Source organism: Galleria mellonella, unplaced genomic scaffold (assembly GCF_026898425.1).
Source record: "Galleria mellonella isolate WM207_F2 unplaced genomic scaffold, CSIRO_AGI_GalMel_v1 utg65, whole genome shotgun sequence".
In the NCBI taxonomy this organism is placed as follows: Eukaryota; Metazoa; Arthropoda; class Insecta; order Lepidoptera; family Pyralidae; genus Galleria; species Galleria mellonella.
Window position 1 is genome coordinate 166,893 of NW_026442138.1, and position 19,798 is coordinate 186,690.

A 19,798-nucleotide genomic window follows, 5' to 3' on the forward strand; every position below is an offset into this window, starting at 1 on the left:
GCTGTCAGTTTGTTGCATAAAAAAACACCTTCCGCTAATTAAAGACAGATAGATAAATATTTTATTTGAGCCATTTATGACACAAATGAGTTTATACAAAATATTAATTACACTTTTTTTTAAATATAAAATACAAATATATATATTCAGCACGTGTGTCGCAGTGACCCAAATAGGCTACAGCTCAGTGATAGTTTTGCTTTAAAGCAAAGCACTAATTTTCAGCTGCAACCTGAAGTCGGGCTACACGGACGCGTGCAACGAAACAAAACTTAAAGCAACTTTATCATCATAATTAGTCTATTGAAATCCACTGCTAGACATAAGTTTCTGGTCTTCGCCTCCAGTTTTTACTAACCATCCTAGGTATGTCGTCACTCCATCTAACCGCAAGTCACACTACAGTATACTTACAGAAGTGTCATTATTAAGACGAATCTAATGATCTTTGTGTGGACATCGAACCTTCAATCATCAGTAGATGATGCAGTATTTTAAACTGTTGTCACTAAAGTCGTATGTGAGAATCTTTTTATTCAACTTAGAATAAGCACACAAGCTGACAGTCCACCAACTTGAAAGTGGTAACCGTCACCTATAACATGAACAATACCTTGCACCTAACCTACCCTCCCCACCCACACATCTATACCTCTTTACAATTATTTACCATATAATTGTATTACTTAATTATTGCTATGGATGTCTGAACATAGATTGTATTTAATTTCTATATTAATTAGCCGACTTCATGGACAGGCTATTGTTTCTTTCACAGACACCCATTCTAACTTGCCTTACTCGCTTTAGACTTATAATTTTCGTGTATATAATTAAAATCCGTTATTGGCTGAATTTATAAGAGACTTAGCATGTAAATTATTTTTTAAGAGCTGTGGATTTTTATATTAAATAAATAAATGAAATAAATAAATAACAGAGTATACGGTATTGCCCATGATACTTCTAATGCATTTTCATTCCTAAGGACTAAGGTTGAGTAATAATAATTGTGGAAGAACAAATACATATCTCTGTCCCATTCGTGTTTCAACCGTGAAGCAGTTGTGTTTGCATGGCTGTGTTTCGGTTTGAAGGGTGGGATATGGTAATGAGTTTACAGGGTACAGAGGAATAACATCTGAGTCCTCAGGAATGGCAACGCATGGCGAAACTTTAATATGTCCATAGTACTGCTCATGTCTATAGGCGACGGTTACCACTTTCCATCAGGTGGACTGTCAGCTTGTTTTCCATTTTAAGTTGCATAAAAAATTCGCTGGTTTGGACTAGCTTCACCTCTACACGAGCATAGGCCGTTGATCCTCAGCTAGTCGTTTCGTCAGTGTGACGCAATCACAGTTACTTTAATTGGCGTTTATTCGGAGCACGGTCATAAATAACATTTTTAATGGTCATTCAAATGAGAAATGCTAAGCAAATATAATAAAATATAACATTAAATTAATTAAACAATGACTATAATTAATTAAACTATGACTTATGGACTGTGTGATGGCTTAAAATCATGCATCTTTAATCTTCATAAAATATTTCTGGCTAACTAACAGTTTCTCGTAGCCAAAACTTAAAAAAAAGAAATATTAAAGTGTTTCCTCGAAATTTGCATAGAAACAAGATGGTAATTTGCGTGTTCACATTCACAAATAACGGAGTATAGGTATGAGGGAAGTTTGTCTTCTCATTTCTCTACTTTTTAATGAATTTACAGAGGTTTTGAAATTGTCTGAATTTTTTGCTCGATTATACCGTCAACATTAAATCGATTTTCTTTATGCTTTTTGCAATATGCTGGTTAGGGGGAAAAGAGATTGTTAGTAATGGTGACTGTGAATCCCATAGCTAGCAATATACCCAACCAGGTCGGCCTCTTCGCGGTTCCCTATTGAAACTATCATGGTTAATTCGTGATGAATTCATCATGATGGGCTAACTGGCCTGTTTTCATCCTCATCGATCACCCTTCACTGGTGCCTCGCCAGCGTATCCCGTTATTTCAGGCGGGGTTACCATTCCATTTTCATTCAATAAAAAAAAATATGCTGGATTAACTTACATGTTAGTTCCATTTTAATTTTGATTAAACTTGACATTTTTCAATTAAATTTTGACCAACTCTCCATTTGTGAAAAACACCAACATTTATGACAAATTGTATCAACCCGAGTGATGGGGGTAGAGTCCACACCCAACCACATTGGGTTCTAATAGTTTCGATGATATATGAAATGTTACAATCATCACAACGGCTACATTCGACGAGCACCTCTGACTAATACGGCAGTCAGAGACATTTATCGTGAGCATATTTATTTTAAAATCTCCATCAAAAACCTCTTTAGATTAATTAAATATTTATAATACTATTTCTCAACATGAATCACTCTTGTCTCGCCAACAAATCTCACAGTCGAGCTACCACAGTCAATATTGATACACGTAAGCATGTCAGAATAAACTTAATGTTTGATTAATAAGTCGGAATCGATCGAGCGGAAAACCGCAAACTGTTCTGGCCGGCAGACACGGCAGTGTGCTGTGTCGGAAGGGAGTCTGCTCAGTACAATTGGTGGTTTACAACCAACAGTATGATTGGTTATATATCGTAGCCTCCGTTGGTTTAAATCATGGTCATGTAAATATTTGTAGACGTTTTGCTCGTTGTTCTCATTAGTGAATCGATTTTAAAGTTCTCTTTAAACATTGTGGTGAAGAGAACCTTTAATATGTTTATGGACAGACAAAAAATTTTAAAGTCTACCTGCGGACATAAGTTTGTATACATTAATATAATTATAATAACTAATGGCCATTTTAAAATCCTATCTGATAGAACATGGTAACTACCATCAAATACTGTCTTGGATCTTCCCATTTTTTTATTCATTAAGACTTACACTAATAAGCCAAATTAGTCTAAAAAGTTACAATTAAAATAAAACAATGAAGTATTACATAGACAAATAATATGTCTGGCCTGATATCTTAAATTCGGAGTGAATGCCACTAAACAAGAAAAAAATATGTCAAATATTTGAATTTAGAATGCAGAATCGTGCACAAGTACGAGTAGATAAGAATAAATTGTTAATCAGGTAGTTTGGTTGAAGTCAGGGTGCATTCTTAGGTGTACTTAATAAACAAAAACTTATTAGGTATAAAATAAACATACGGAAAAAATGGCGGGAACGGTGAACATTTAATTTAATTTGTAGTCTTATGGTTTGAAAATACATAAATACGCGGTGGGACAATGCGTTAAATGTTTGTTACATTTGTTGTGAGAACTTGTAGGAAAATAATATTTTTCAAGTTACGAGCTTCTTATCTCTAGCATTCTGACTTCTTATATCTGGCAGAAATGGTTGTGGAAATGGCAACCGATTGCCAATTGCTATTGATTAAAAGAAGTAGAAGTACGAGCAGATTGTGCTCCGTGAAGAAAAACAGCGTCTTCAATTGTAACATAATTAAATATGGTACAAATGCGAATATCTCCATTTATCTATTGTACAAAAAATATCAAAAAAGCTTCAGTATTAGTAAATATACCGTACAATATAAACACAAAAGTATGACTTTACGTATGTGCCAAATTCTTTCGTAACAAATCATCCTTAAATTATTTTCGTACCACGCGATTATTTATCGAATAACAATAACCCTTCTTGGAAGTACCGATGACAGAACAACATCTGATCCCGCTGTAGTGTCCGAACACGAGTTAATCCGTAGGTGTAGACAATAATCCGGACAGCAAGGTTGGTGCGTCGATCATTAGTGTCCATGACTTGCGCGCCTCCACCACCGCCGTCACCGCGCACAGACTAACACAACTACAGTAGTATCAAATAATTAATCAAAATATTAACATCGCAAATAGTACACTTAATCCACTAGTCAAATTTAATTTTAAGAACAATATATATTTAATACAGATTATACGTATGTATATAAGTGATTTATTTATTTATTTGAAAATTACACACCACACTTACAGTCTCCCAAAACGTGTAGTGAGCCATAGGTTTATTTTACAAACTTACAAACATTTTAAAAATATATCTATTTTGTCATTAAATATGTCAATATCTGGCCGCTGAGCAATCAGAGAATTGAGCAGAGAATTAGCCTGATAAGTGGGAGCAAACTGAGCAGTACAGGTGCGAACCGGTGATGATTGTACATGATGCATTGGAGGTATGCTACTCGTGTTTGGTAATAAATAAAATAAAATAAAAAATACTAAAGTATTAAGAGAACGCCGTTCTGATTATAAAGTCTTTATTTTTTTATGCAACTTAGAACGGCAAATAAAACAATGAACCTAATTGAAAGTGGTAACTATCATCTATAGACATGAGCGGTACCATGGACATAACAGAGTATACCGTTTCGCCCATGATACCTGCTTTGAATTCCTGAGGACTCAGGTATTATTTCTCTGTACTCTGTAAATTCATTACCGTATCCCACTCTTCAAACCGAAACATAGCTATGCAAACACAACTGCTTCACAGTAGAAACTCGAATAGGACAGAGGTGCCCAAGCAAACGACTTTAGTGCGAAGTCTCCCGTTGGTCTTATATATGACTAGCGACCCGTTCCGACTTCGCACTGGTAGATAAAAGACTTTCCTTCAGGTGAGTAGCCAATTTGTATACTATTCCAATAAAAACGAAATAAACGGCATAAAAAACGAACCATAAATTAAGATCATTACTGCCTTTATCTATCCACTGCCATCCTCAATACCTTCCACCATATGTGATCCTTTGTTTTTCACATATTTTATACATTTATTTTGTTTATAATATTTTTTGTTACACACTATAATATAAATATAATATACCGATTGGGGCATATCGAACTACTGTCGTATGTACACTGTGAGTGGCGGGGCGCATGCGCAGGCGCAGGGTGAGTTCCGTGAGAAACCAGGCTCGCGTCAATTGGGCGCGTAATCCGATTATTATTATATGATTATAAACAATGCCTCCACAGCCAACCTCGACAGCACAGCAGATATGTAATTTAGTATTCTCGTACTGCTTGTATTATTTTTAATTCTATAGTTTCTCTGAATCGATATATTGTTGAACAGTACAAAGATATATAGTACAAGGTTAGTGTTCTAATATAGGTATACATTATATCGACATTCTTCTGTACATGGTGTCCGAGTTGGGAACCTGGATTCCTGAGATACAGATCTCTGATCTAGTTTAGGGTCCAGTCTCCCACAAGTTTTACAGACCATTTTAATTATACATACATATATAGTTGTATTTTTTTCATGTAACTTTCTGTAAGATTTGTGGAGAAAATAAATAAATAAATAAAATAAAATAAATTCTTTTACTTTTAATATTGTTATATATTTGTTTTGCTTTTCTTTACTGGTATTCTAGGATAAGGTCTGGTGTTCTCGATCACACCAACTTTTAACAATCGGTGTTCTGGATAGTGCCACCAAATTTTCATTGTGTATGTAATATAGAATGTCCTAGCTCGAAGATTAGTAATTTATGTAAGTAACTCTTATTTATAAATAATTTTATTTTTGACTGTAACTTCTTGATATTACTATCTATTTGTATATCTACAAAGTGCAAATGAAGTTGATATATAATATCAATTTTTTTTTTGTATTTTTCTAATTGAACTCTCAAATCTTAAAATCATTAAACGAAATTTCTAATGTAAGTAGTATATTAATTTATTTTAACATATATTATATAAGTAGGTAGGTATTATATGTATTTATAGTGTATGTATTTATGTAATATTTTATTATATATTTTAATATTTTATTTAACTGTATATTTGTTTATGTATTAGTTGTAGCACTTCAGCTGCCCGCTAACGAAATGCTTTCTTACTGTACTGGGTTGACTGGAAGAGATCTCTGTCAGAGATAAGTCCACCCTTGCTCACAATATTTATAAATACATTATTTTATATGTAACTTACAAGTGCAATAAAGAATATATATATAATATTAAACTACAATGTACTATTGTCATCTTAACTGAGGCTTGGGTTACAATACCCAGTAACTTCATGTTTTTCATCTTGTCTATTATATATTTTCCTTTATACAACTTAGAATGACAAACAATCTGACGGCATACCTGATGGAAAGTAATAACCGTCGCCTATAGACATGAACAGTATCATGTTCATAACAGAGTATACTGTGTCATCCATGTTTTCCCTTCATGCGTTGCCATTCCTGAGACAGTCTTCACCTTAACAGCTTATTAGGTGTTATACCTCTCTATCCTGTAATTTAATTGCCACATCCCACACTTAAAACTGATACACAGAAATGCAAACACAATTGTTTGTATTGGGGGGAAAGAGATTGTTAGTAATGGAGACTGAGAATCCCATTGCTAGCAATATACCCAACCAGGTCGACTTCCTCGCGGTTCCCCCTGGAAACTATCATGGTTAATTCCTGATGAATTCATCATGATGGGCTAACTGGCCTGTTTTCATTCTCATCTATCACCCTTCACCGGTGCTCCGCCAGCGTAACCTGTTAGCGCAGGCGGGGTTACCATACCATTTTCACCCATCAAAAAAAAGACTGTTTGTACTAATTTGTCGCCTACGATACCATTTTTATTTTTGCTATATTTTTTTAAAGAGCATTAACCAAATCAATACAAGCATTGCCATTTCAGTAAACATTAAAGAGATGGTAATCTGTAAAATAACTAATTCCCAATCCGACCTCCAAATCAACTCGTTGTATAACCGCTGACATTTCCTATCCACACTCTTAAATCAGATCTCCACGAACGAAATTAAAAACCATGGACCAATACTTGGTCCTTATTAGGAGAGAAGCTGAATGGTACGTTTAGAGATTGGAGATAAAGTTGTAACAATAATTGCAAAATTATCTGCGGTCAGCATCTCGGCCGGGGCGGCCGCGTCCGCGTGTACAACATAGCTTATCAGTACATTTCAACTTGTACTCCTTACGAAACTCATAAATTGTATAAACACTAAGTCTTATTCATTTCTTTGTTCATATACTTATAATAATTTAGTTCAATTTTTATGTTTCCTATGTTGTCTAAATTTTTTTATACAACTTAGAATGGCAAACAAGCTGACGGCCCACCTGATGGAAAGCGGTAACCGTCGCCTATAGACATGAGCAGTACCATGGACATAGCAGAGTATACTGTTTCGCCCATGATACCCCCCATGCGTTGCCTTTCCTGAGGACTCAGGAGTTATTCCTCTGTACCTTTTTTTTTCTAGAAACAAAATTTACTTTAACAGAGACTAAATTAATATGTCTATTCATATAGGAATAAACTTCTTCGATTGAAACAATAATCCATATAATTAGTGCGAAATTATTGAAAAATTCGCAGAGTTTACAGAAAAAAAAAAATTGAATTGATATCTATCCACCCGTCTAATATGTAAGGTTGCCTTTTAGATAGATAGATAGATAGATACTCTTTATTGTTTCCTACAAAAGATTACAATAGTAAACTTATTATAAATATAAATAATTACAAGAAATAATCACAATGAGAAAACAATGGGCGACCTTATCGCTAAGAGCGATCTCTTCCAGGAGAGAAGTAATTATAAACAATTTGGTAAGAGGCACGATGAAAATTTTGTTAGTTCTAGATAAGTCATTGCGTTTGGCAACCTGCCGCGATTATTAAAAAAACATGAAGCATTTTCATTTTTTTAAATTGAGAATTAAAGAGAGAAAACAAAAGAATGTTTTCAGATTGGTTGAATAGTTTTATTGTCTATTCAAAAGTGTCAAGTCGATTATAAAAATGGAAATATCTAAGGAAAATTTGCGTGCGATAATTTTCCACGACTGGCCTTAAGAAGATGTTGACGCATACAAGTCGGTCATATTGACTACCCCCACGTCGGAGTGGAATAAATGTTTTAAAAACTGGTTTGAACGCATGCAAAAGTGTATTAAAATATCGCGGAGAATTCTTTGAAAAACAATAAATGGTAATGTACTTATTTCAAACGACACAACTTAAAGGCGGCCTTCGTAAAATCATCAAAAGTATTAATCGAGTATTGTCGTTGGGGTGAATACACTCAACAAGCCATATTTCGCCGAGCACGTTACAATTCAACATAGTATAGGCGAGCCTACCGTTGTTACCAGAATTAATTTCAATTCAGAATAGCCCATCTAGCAGTTCCTTCAACAAATGATTAAAATCATTCTATCTTTTCAATTTTGTTTAAAGATAATTGATTAGAAGACTGTCATTGTGACTCTTGTGCTCTCTGTCTCTCTCTCTGTCTCTCTCTCTATATCTATCTATCGTTGTTTTCCATCAAGGAAGAGATGTTGAACGTATAAATTGAATGAAATAGTTTTTTATGTTCTTCAAATTAAAACTCACGACTTTCTAGTCTAGATATTACACTAGTGGGCCACGATGTTGGCATAGTTAATGATATCTAGTCAGAAATATACCGAGGCGTGGGATACAAACGATACAGTTAATATTCTCCTGGCCACGTGCCCTTCAACTGTGACCGATCGCTCTCCCTCGAAACACAGCGCCATTAAATATACTCATACACTAATAGTTATTATCGAAGACTAGTTTGCTGCTGAACATTAGAATATAAATTAATTTACAATTATCCACGTCTATCTTAATATCGTTAATCTCAAATTAATTTAATATCTCTATTTGTTCATTATTATTTATCCGTACAAATTTATTTAGTGAAGTATTATATAATAACACAAGGTAAAAACGCAAGCCCCAGCGTGGCCAAGAAACTGCGAGATCAAACTCCGTTCTCTTTCATTTTCATCCTATTTCATAATAGGAGTGCTTTATGACTTCGTCAGTTATAAACCGATTTGGAAAATTGTTTTTTTTTTTTTCAAATTAAAATGATATGCTTTCAGACTGATTTCATAGAAGTTTTATTTAAAATTATAATTAAATTACAGTTTTGTTTTTAATTCTGTAGTTTAATTTTAACACAGTTTTAATATTATGTTATAATAAATGCTAATTTGATAAGAAGCAAGAAAGACATTATGTTATATACTCGACTGCTGAATAAAAATATATTATGTTTATTTGGAGTGAATTTTAACAACGTTGCCGTCATATTTATATTAATAATATGACGACAATACAAATCACAAACAAATACAAAATCCTTCTTTTTGAAGTCGGTTGAAAAAATTATAAACTTTCGATATATATATATATATATATATATATATATATATATATATATATATATATATATATATATATATATATATTTAATTACCATAAGGCTAAACAATTACCATCTCATTGCTCAGTTAACATTCAGTACTGCCTACACACAAAAGGTTCGACCCATCAAATAAACTACAAACACTTCCACTCACAGTAGGAATCTGAAGCGTTACAAATGATCAAAATATTTATAGAAAGGTCACGTACCATTTGAAGCAGCATACGTAGCATTAGCATATTGTATGTCTCCATACAACAAATACACAAATACCAATCTATAAGTATGTACATATAAAAATATGTCCTGACCAAATGACTGATCAATCAACATTCCGCCTACTTCCTGATGAATATCAGAGAGGCCTTTGTAATGAAAATCATAGATATTATCTGCCTATACAATAAAAAAGATAAACTTGCGATAGACAGATGGTGAATACATGTTTAAACATTTTACTACATAAGCGGGTATCTGTTAATGTCTGAATAAAATATTATCTACGTTTTTTTTTATGGGTGAAAATGGTATGGTAACCTCACCTGCGCTAACGGGATACGCTGGCGGAGCACTAGTGAAGGGTGATAGATGAGAATGAAAACAGGCCAGTTAGCCTATCATGATGAATTTATCAGGAATTAACCATGATAGTTTCCAGGGAGAACCGCGAGGAGGTCGACCTTGTTGGGTATATTGCTAGCAATGGGATTCTCAGTCTCCATTACTAATAATCCCTTTCCCCCATATTATCTATGTTATTAAAAGTAAAAAGTGCACTAAGTAATAAAGTTTACTATTATATATAAAAAAATAGTTTAGTATACCAGAGGGAGACTTAGCACAAAAGTTGTTTGTTTGAACACCTCTATCCCATTCGTGTTTCTACCGTGGAACAATAGTGTTTGCATGACTGTGTTTCGGTTTGAAGGGTGGGATATGGCAGCGAATTTAAAGGGTACAGAGGACTAACACCTAAGTCCTCAGAAATGGCAACGCATGAGGGGTAACATGGGCGAAACAGTATACTCTGTTATGTCCATGTTACTGCTCATGTCTATAGGCGACGGTTACCACTTTCCATCAGGTGGACCGTCAGCTTGTTTGCATTCTAAGTTGCATAAAAAAATTAAAAAATTACGCAGACTAAATAATATATAATCACATAGATATTTATTGAATACTGTTTATAGAAACAGTGTTTTAATTGCCGTGTGGTTCCAGCATAGAATAGGTCACTTCTTTTTTCGTGGGTATCGTAAAAGGTGACTAAGGAGGCCGAAGGATGGGCAGCAGTGTCTCTTTTAAAACATCTCCGAAGCCTAACTGCAGTTGCCAATCCGCCTGCCAGGCTTGGTAACTACTGGCTGTTAAAAGTTGATATGATGAAACAGTGTTTTAAATATTTTTTTTAAATATTCAAAATTCTATTTAAACAATCTGTGAGATAAATTTTAACGTAGTGAAATAGAGATAAAATCGAAAGTGCATGGAATATACGTCAAAAATAAGGTAAAGTGACGTCTAATTAAACGGTTTTATTAAACGGTTTTATTTAGCTCAACCTGTACGGTATTTATTTATTTGGGTCAAAATTAGAAATTGGAATTTAAGCACCTTCCCGTTGTCAGATTGATCTGAAATTTGGTACACACATTTAATTTAGATGACAATACAATATAATAAAATCCATAACATTATAAATCTAAGATGGCCGCCGATACAAAATGGCGGATTACATATTTTTCCTTAACCCCCTCAATATGGGTATCAAATGAAAGGGCTACACTAGTAAAACACGATGATTATGTCAAAATTTAAAATTCAAGATGGACGCCGTTCCAATATGGCGGACTAGGTACATATTTTTCCACAACCACCACAATATGGGTATCAAATAATAGGACTACACTGCGACACCCAGACACTAGACACTCGGACACTAGACACTCAGACGCTAGACCCTCAGACACTAGACACTCAGACACCCAGACCCTAGACACACAGACACTAGACACTCGGATACAAGACACTCAGACACTAGACACTCGGACACTAGACACTCAGACACTAGACACTCGGATACAAGACACTCAGACACTAGACACTCGGACACTAGACACTCAGACACTAGACACTCGACACTAGACACTCGACACTCGACACTCAGATACTAGACACTCGACACTCGACACTCGACACTCGACACTTGACACTCGACACTCAGATACTAAACACTAGACACTAGACACTCCGATTTTCGGATACAAGACACTCAGACACTAGACTCTCAGACACTTGACACTCAGACACCCAGACACTAGACACTCAGACACTAGACACTCAGATACTAGACACTCGAAACTCGACACTCGACATCACAATATGGGTATCAAATAATAGGACTACACTGCGACACCCAGACACTAGACACTCGGACACTAGACACTCAGACGCTAGACCCTCAGACACTAGACACTCAGACACCCAGACCCTAGACACACAGACACTAGACACTCGGATACAAGACACTCAGACACTAGACACTCGGACACTAGACACTCAGACACTAGACACTCGGATACAAGACACTCAGACACTAGACACTCGGACACTAGACACTCAGACACTAGACACTCGACACTAGACACTCGACACTCGACACTCAGACACTAGACACTCGACACTCGACACTCGACACTCGACACTTGACACTCGACACTCAGATACTAAACACTAGACACTAGACACTCCGATTTTCGGATACAAGACACTCAGACACTAGACTCTCAGACACTAGACACTCGGATATAAGACACCCAGACACTAGACTCTCAGACACTTGACACTCAGACACCCAGACGTTAGACACTCAGACACTAGACACTCGACACTCGACACTTGACACTCGACACTCGACACTCGACACTCAACACTCAGACACTCAGACACTAGACACTCAGACACTCGACACTAGACACTCAGACACTCAGACACTCAGACACTAGACACTCAGACACTAGACACTCAGACACTAGACACTCAGATACTAGACACTCAGACACTAGACAATCAGACACCCAGACACTAGACACTCGGACACTCGACACTCGACACTCGACACTCGACACTTGACACTCGGCACTCGACACTTAGACACTAAACACTAGACACTAGACACTCAGACACTCGACACTCAGATACTTGACACTCGGCACTCGACACTCGACACTTAGACACTAAACACTAGACACTAGACACTCAGACACTCGACACTCAGACACTAGACACTCGACACTCGACACTCAGATACTAAACACTAGACACTAGACACTCCAACACTCGGATACAAGACACTCAGACACTAGACTCTCAGACACTTGACACTCAGACACCCAGACACTAGACACTCAGACACTAGACACTCGGGTACAAGACACTCAGACACTAGACTCTCAGACACTTGACACTCAGACACCCAGACACTAGACACTCTAACACTAGACACTCGACACTCGACACTCGACACTCGACACTTGACACTCGACACTCGACACTCGACACTCAACACTCAGACACTCAGACACTAGACACTCAGACACTCGACACTAGACACTCAGACACTCAGACACTCAGACACTCAGACACTCAGACACTAGACACTCAGACACTAGACACTCAGACACTAGACACTCAGACACTAGACACTCAGACACTAGACACTCAGACACTAGACACTCAGACACTAGACACTCAGACACTAGACACTCAGACACTAGACAATCAGACACCCAGACACTAGACATACAGACACTAGACATTCGGATACAAGACACTCAGACACTAGACTCTCAGACACCCAGACACTAGACACTCGGACACTCGACACTCGACACTCGACACTCGACACTCGACACTTGACACTCGGCACTCGACACTTAGACACTAAACACTAGACACTAGACACTCAGACACTCGACACTCAGATACTTGACACTCGGCACTCGACACTCGACACTTAGACACTAAACACTAGACACTAGACACTCAGACACTCGACACTCAGACACTAGACACTCGACACTCGACACTCAGATACTAAACACTAGACACTAGACACTCCGACACTCGGATACAAGACACTCAGACACTAGACTCTCAGACACTTGACACTCAGACACCCAGACACTAGACACTCAGACACTAGACACTCGGATACAAGACACTCAGACACTAGACTCTCAGACACTTGACACTCAGACACCCAGATACTAGACACTCTAACACTAGACACTCGACACTCGACACTCGACACTTGACACTCGACACTCGACACTCGACACTCAACACTCAGACACTCAGACACTAGACACTCAGACACTCAGACACTCGACACTAGACACTCAGACACTCAGACACTCAGACACTCAGACACTCAGACACTCAGACACTAGACACTCAGACACTAGACAATCAGACACCCAGACACTAGACATACAGACACTAGACATTCGGATACAAGACACTCAGACACTAGACTCTCAGACACCCAGACACTAGACACTCGGACACTCGACACTCGACACTCGACACTCAGACACTAAACACTAGACACTCAGACACTCAGACACTAGACACACATCTCACCAGATGGATGGTGATGATATGGTCTTAGACGAAGCTTGTAGACTCGCGAATAGCCTATTCACAATTGCTTTAAATTAGTTGTGATTATTTTTATTAAACTTAAGATTGTGTGACGTTAGAGGGGCAGATAAAAAAAATAGGTAATTAGATACCTCGTTAGTAAGCGGTAGTTATACCACTCAAGTTAAGGTAATAGGTTAAAACGTGCCGAGGACTGTATGGCATTAGGGTGGATAAAAATGTAATGTCGTAAGCGCTTCCCCCTCAAGATTGGGCGCATCTTGTTGTATATTAAGCCTTGCCCCTTTACTGGACGCGGGGGGGGGGGTCGACCGTCAAAATGCCCCTTAATCGTGGGAACAACATGGTAACAATAAACAAAAAATACCAACAAATATAAATAAGACTGGAGGCTTACCATCAGTACTTGAAATATTTGTAGGTGCAAAAGTAATGTTGCGGTCCAACATTGACGTTACAAAAGGATTGGTAAATGACGCTATAGGCCACATTACAGAAATTTTTTGGCCTCAGTTCCGTCGAACCCAAATGTACGAAACAGATATATCATCAGTTTTAATTGACTTTGGCACAGACGGCATGCACGTTATTTACCCTAAAGCCATACAGTTTCCAGCAAAATTCAATTATGGTACGGCTGAAAAAAGGATGTTGCCCTTAGTTTTGTCATGAGCATTCACCGTCCATAAAATGCACGGCAGCACCGTCGACCATGCAGTAGTATATTTGGGCTCAAAATGGTTTGAGGAAGGACAAGCTTACGTGGCTCTAAGTCGAGTCAAGTCTCTGGAAGGGCTATGTATTGAGGAATTAGATTGTACTAAATTATCAGGTAAGAAACCATGTAATAATGATGCACTGAATGAATTAAATAGAATGAGGAATATTCGGTAAACAATTTCACTAAATACTAAAAACAAGAAAATAAAAATCGGTAAAAAAACTTTTAAGTTAAACGGTTTTATTTTATGTGCACTGAAAACTACAAAATAAATAAATAGTTACTTACCTATCAACCTACGTAGGTGATCTCGGTCATTAATATCTCTGATGGTAGTGGTTGTCATAACATGAACCATGTCAGCGGCCGAAAGGCAGTTCATGAGAGAACACTAACACCAGGGTTTGCTTGGTAGGTAAACTAAGCAGCCCGCACTATAACAAGTAGGTATTTTGACCTTCTAGTTCAGAAATATTTTAGTACTAGGCAGAATAGCTTTTAGGCATATTAGACTAAAATAAAAACGTGGGGCCCCTCTGAAATCATACCTATAGCAGAGCATATCTTATACTTTAGTAGATCATGAGCTCGGCGTTCGCTGGTGAAGCCGTAACGGCTGGTTATTGATGGTCAAAACCTCCAGTTACGATTATAGTAAGTCGATTCAGCGGACCCTGGACTCCGGAGCTATGAGGTTTCGGATGCGACCGGGATAAACCGCTAGGATGATGATGATGACGATTATAATAAGTCGATGTAATCCACACTTAGTATAGTAGAAAGTAATACAGAAATAGTTAATGGGCCCCACGTCTTTATTTTAGTCTAATATGCCTAAAAGCTATTCTGCCTAGTACTAAAATATTTCTGAACTAGAAGGTCAAAATACCTACTTGTTATAGTGTGGGCTGCTTAGTTTACCTACCAAGCAAACCCTGGTGTTAGTGTTCTCTCATGAACTGCCTTTCGGCCGCTGACATGGTTCATGTTATGACAACCACTACCATCAGAGATATTAATGACCGAGATCACCTACGTAGGTTGATAGGTAAGTAACTATTTATTTATTTTGTAGTTTTCAGTGCACATAAAATAAAACCGTTTAACTTAAAAGTTTTTTTACCGATTTTTATTTTAACGTTCGACTTAATTCTAAATTCGATTGCGTTAAAGTTACCCCCCTGGGAAGAATGCGAGTTAATAATTTGTTGTTTCGTGTTGCTCCCACACAAGTTTTGTCGAGACTGTTATTCAAGAATAAAATTATAATATTTTTTTTAACGATTAACACTAAAACACCTCGCATTTATCTAGATCCCTTGATAACTAGATAAGTAATTGAGTCGTTTACACGCCTCACTATAATTTCTCTTCACCACTATCTGATACGGTACGCGTTGTTTACATATAAATCAACGCAGCAGTTGTCATTAGTCATTACATTGCATTTATAAATGTTACACTTCATTTATCAGTCTGTAACTGAAGGCATTAAGTTATAGAGTGGATTACATGGCAATTTACCACTGGCCGTTGATTGCAGGCCGCAGGGCTTCATCTAATAGGTCTCTCTTATCTCTAGGACTAGAAGCTATTACGGCGGCTTCTCATCATTGCAAAATTTATGAACTTGCTCGTCTGAACTTAAGAGTTACTGCTATTGTGATTTTATTTAGAAACTTATTACACTGCCCGATTTAGGAGGATAGGATCATGTACGGAATAATTAATGAATAATATTTTTGGTAAGTAACAAGTTTACAGTATTTTTTATTGAACTTAAGGATTGTTTTATTTATTTATTTGGAAAACACAACAGGTAACAATCGAAAAATTATATAATTATAGACATATACAGGACATAATATTGATATTCTAAATCTTGTTAGCACAATATGAATGAGATGCAGTTTAATTAAAGTTAACAAGAACCACTATTAAAAATTACTGAATAAGTTTAACGTGCAATTCTATTTAGATACATTTCAAACATGTATGTATAAGTTAAAAGAAAGACTAGTGTCCATTAAATAGTTTAATAATAATCTCAAGTAGGTACCAGCTACCACATTTCACTTCTAACCTGTAGTTTTATACAGAAACGTATAAACACAAATGAGCAGAGAATCAAAAATTATCTACACTTTCATTACAAGTACAAATAAATACAGTTTGTAAATGTTTGTTATTTCATGGCTTCTCAGCAAACTTAAAAAAGTCAAAGGTTGTCAATTCGACTATGTGTTTTTATAAATTGATCGTATTTTTTTTTTTATTTTAACGATAGAATGGGTTCAAGACTAATTCCGTCAAGATACCACTTCATGTTTTTGTGAAACAAAATTTTGAATTTTATTCATTTATACATAAATTTCTTGAATTTTGCATTTTTATAACACGTCTCACGTTCTGAAAACTAAAAGAAACAAACTCTCTTAGAATGATAGAGACTGTGTACCTGTCCATTATCAAGTAAGTCTGTAGCAGAAGAATCATAAAAAATAGCGTTTTAAAAGTGCTTATCAACATGTCTATGGAGAGGGCTATGCTCGGAGTCTCTTTGCGTAATAGAACCCGAAACGAGAATATCTGAAAAGAATCAAAATAACCGACATAGCCCGAATGATAAGCAAGCTGAAGTGGCAATGGGCTGGTCACATAGCTAGAAGAACCGACAACCGATGGTGAAGAAAGATTCTTGAGTGGCGACCGCATACGGATAAACGCAGTGTAGGACGACCCCTCACTAGATGGAGTGACGATCTAAAATGCATTGCAGGGAGTCTGTGGATGCAGATGAGTCAGGACCGTTCTTTATGGCAGTCTATGGGGGAGGCTTATGTCCAGCAGTGGATGGATAATGGTTGAAATGATGATGATAATGTTATTTGTATCAAGATGATTTGAATTTGAATCCATTAGGATATTAATATATAAAAGACATATTAATATCTTTTTTTTATACAACTTAGAATGGCAAACAAGCTGACGGCCCACCTGATGGAAAGTGGTAACCGTCGCCTATAGACATGAGCAGTACCATGGACATAACAGAGTATACTGTGTCGACCGTGATACCCCCCATGCGTTGCCATTCCTGAAGACTCAGGTATTATTCCTCTGTACCCTGTAAATTCACTGCCATATCCCACCCTTCAAACCGAAACACAGTTGTGCAAACCCAACTCGTGAAGCAGCTGAAACACAAATGGGACAGAGGTACCCAAGCAAACGACCTATATTTAGACAGTCTATATTCAGTAATGACGAGGTAGTAGACGACGAGGTAGACCAACAAGAAGATGGGAGGATGATTTGCTCAAAAGATGGAGACAAGCTGCAAGGAATCGTTACCAATGGAGAAATATGAAGGAGGCCTATGTTCTAGAACAACCTGAACAATAAGATGTTGCTGATGTCAACATTAATTATTTATACATATTTAAAAATTCAAAAAGAATCTGTAATTCAGAAATAAAGGCTATTTTTATTTTTATTTATTTATTTATTTATTATACTGTAGTAATCAGTTAAAGGCTGATATAATGGTCACACGATGAGATTTGCATCGTTCTGCACTTGCATTGTATGCATAAGTTATTACAAATATAAAATAGTCCATTAAAAACGAAAGCGAAACTATACAATTTGTTCGTAAGCAAAACTAAGGACGACACGATCACGAGTCACGGCGGGGTACCGGCCGAATGGGAGTCAAGGCGAGTCTCATGATCGACCAAATGTGCGGAATCCCAGCACCGAGAGGTCCCATACCGTAGCCATTCGTCTTCTGTCACAAACCGAGAGCCGTACACGGTAACAATTAACATTTGCAACGAATTTTGTTTGCAACCTTCAAAATATTGGAATGACCTTTTTAATTGTTCTATTGTTGTTAATAAATATTATTTGTACAAGGCTGCAAGACATCACCAAGCTGCAGTAACTCATCTGTTCAATATTCGAAGTAATAAATTTTTTCCAAATTTTGACTTAATATACTCGTTATATTTATTGTATACTAGCGACGGCTTGTCTTGTATACACATGGTTTTTTTTTATACAACATAGAATGGCAAACAAGCTGACGGCCCACCTGATGGAAAGTGATAACCGTCGCCTATAGACATGAGCAGTACCATGGACATAGCAGAGTATACTGTTTCGCCCATGATACCCCCCATGTGTTCCCATTCCTAAAGACTCAGGTGTTATTCCTCTGTACTCAGTAAATCCACGTCATATCCCACCCTTCAAACCGAAACACAGCCATGCAAACACAACTGCTACACGGTTGAAACACGAATGGGACAGAGGTGCCCAAGCAATCGACTTTTGTACAAAGTCTCCCTCTTTTGAATACATGGTAGATAGATAGAAAATTACCAGAGGGAGATTTTATACAAAAGTCGTTTGCTTGATCACATCTGTCCCATTCGTGTTTCAACCGTGAAACAGTTGTGTTTGCATGGCTGTGTTTCGGTTTGAAGGGTGACTATATGACATGAATTTATAGGGTACAGAGGAATAACACCTGAGTCCTCAGGAATGGCAACGCATGGGTGGTATCATGGGCGAAACAGTATACTCTGTTATGTTCATGATACTGCTTATGTTTATAGGCGACGGTTACCACTCTCTGTGAGGTAGGCCGTCAGCTTGTTTGTCTTTCTAAGTTGCATAAAAAAAAATTTGCTTACAGGCGTACAACTTTGGATACATTGGGTTATATTACTGTAATTTTCTTAGAGATGTCTATTTTTTTTTAAATAATTTATCTCGTGATATATGTATGGATGTGAGACGTGGACATTAACTCAGAAGGAAATGGATAAACTTGGAGCCTTTGAAATGTAGTCCTGGAGAAGGATGGAGAAAATTAGCTGGAGGTATCGAATTAGCAATGAGGAGGTCCTGCTTAGGGTTAAGGAAAAAAGACAAATTATTAGAACTATTGAGGACAGAAGGGGAAAAATGTTGGGACACTTGATACGACACGACGAACTTGTGAACATTATAATAGAAGGTAAGATAGAAGGAAGGAGGGGGAGAGGAAGACCGAGACATAGTTACATCAGGCAGGTCAAGGAAGGAGTTGGTGTCGTGTCGTATCAAGAGGTGAA